This window comes from Schistocerca cancellata, chromosome 9, assembly GCF_023864275.1.
Source record: "Schistocerca cancellata isolate TAMUIC-IGC-003103 chromosome 9, iqSchCanc2.1, whole genome shotgun sequence".
Classification (NCBI taxonomy): Eukaryota; Metazoa; Arthropoda; class Insecta; order Orthoptera; family Acrididae; genus Schistocerca; species Schistocerca cancellata.
The window spans coordinates 154186560-154188574 of NC_064634.1; the positions used below are offsets into that span (position 1 = coordinate 154186560).

The 2015-nt window shown below is 47.5% G+C and overlaps 1 pseudogene; it reads right to left on the bottom strand.

Moving 5' to 3' along the window:
- Positions 1 to 578: 578 nt before the first annotated feature.
- Positions 579 to 696, bottom strand: LOC126102152 (5S ribosomal RNA; annotated as a pseudogene).
- Between the last annotated feature and the right edge of the window lie 1319 nt (positions 697 to 2015).

Consider the following 2015-nt stretch of genomic DNA (forward strand, 5'->3'; position numbering starts at 1 on the left):
TTGGAGGAGGTAGTGTTACGGTAGGGGGTGTTTTCCGTGGTGAGGTATGGTCCCCTTTTTTGTACAAGTAAACGCTAAACTGGGAATGATATGAACACATTTTAAGCATTGTGTACTGCATACGGTAGAAGAACAATTCGGAGACGATGACTGTTTGCATTAGGACGATAATGAACCATCTAGAACGGCAGTATCTGTGAGGCAATGGTTTGTGGACATTAACATTCCTGGAATGGACGGTGGTGACGAGAGTGCCGACCTGAAGCCAATGGAATACCTTTGGGACGAATTACAATGTCGACTTCAGTCCAGACCTAACGTCCCACATCGCTACCTTCTCTCCTTTCGGCTATTGAGGAAGAAAGTGCCCCAGCACCCAGTTGATTAGCACTCCGTCTTCAGGCCACCAGGACCATCCGACCGCCGTGTCATCCTCAGATGAGGATGCGGATAGGAGGGGCGTGTGGTCAGCACACCGCTCTCCCGGTCGTTATGATGGTTTTCTTTGACCGGAGCCGCTACTATTCGGTCGAGTAGCTCCTCAATTGGCATCACGAGGCTGAGTGCACCCCGAAAAATGGCAACAGCGCATGGCGGCCCGGATGGTCACCCATCCAAGTGCCGGCCACGCCCAACAGCGCTTAACTTCGGTGATCTAACGGGAACCGGTGTATCCACTGCGGCAAGGCCGTTGCCTACCCAGTTGATTAATGTCTGCTAATAGGTGTCCGGATACTTTTGATCAAATAGTGTAATCTAGCATGAAACATAACCATCAACTTGACAACGAAATTCCTTAAAATGTATGGCAGGGCTACGGCAGTTTATGGAAGTGACTTACGGACTGGGGGAAAACTGGAAAAGAGAGGAGTGGTTAACAGGGGGGTGCTGAATATTAAATGGACATAAGAAATGAGGAGGTTATACGCAAAATCGGCGAGGAAAGGAAGATTTGGAAAACACTAATCAGAACAAAAAATATGAGGATGATAGGGCCTGTCTTACGACATCACGGAATTACCTGCATGATACTAAAGTGAGATATGGAGGCAAATATATTGCGGGGATACAGTCTGGAACACATAAAGCAATAACTGAGGATGTTGGGTGCATGTTCTACTCTGAGACGAAGGGGTTTCCGCAGAAGAGGACGCTGCAGTGACCTTAATCAAATCAGTCAGAAGTCGGATGGCCTACAAACGAAAAGAAAATTGGGTTTCAACACTCAGTCGACGACGAGGTTCAAAGCAAAATTGCCCAAGGACATCTAACATGTTCACCAGCTGCCCAGGTCAGAGACCTCTCGGCAGTTTGCGGGGCAAACCCATCTGATGTCAGAATGTGTGTCGTCAGCTTCAAGAAATTGCTCTGGATGGTGAGCGACCCAGAAGACATACTCTCCTAATATTGAGGCCGCGACAGGAACCAAGAACAGTGGAGTAGAGCTGTGTTCAGAGAAGGGTAGCGATTTGGTCTGGAGGCTGTTTCTCGCTGTCAATTTATTTGGTTCGTTTCTGGTGCGTGTTACAATTCCAAATGTTACAAAATGTGACCGATGTGGTAGCGCGATAGTTCTCATCGGGGGCAGCAACATATTAGGTGTACACCTGCCACGACATATCCCATAGTGAGATACAGACCTCATTGCGCGAGGCCTGCCTTTAGCGAGACAGCCGTGAATTCCGTCCCATAAAACTTTCGATGACATGATGATGATTATCGTCCATCAACGGCTTTTTCTCAGTACTCGTCAGATGCGACAAACTCTGGAACCGAGGACAGTCACACACATCTGCTATGTTGTTGGTTCCCTTACATATACTTTTAATGTGAATAGATATCAGAAATCTAGCGGCTGTAGGTTGCAATTAAAGCGCATAACACTGTTTCGTTGATTATAAACCCCATATGGTATTGCTGCCTCAAACGATGTTTGACGCAGCTCATGTTCAATGTGGAGAAGTTGTACGACGCCGGCGAGCCAATGGAATCCACCTAGGGTGGTTGTTAGATGC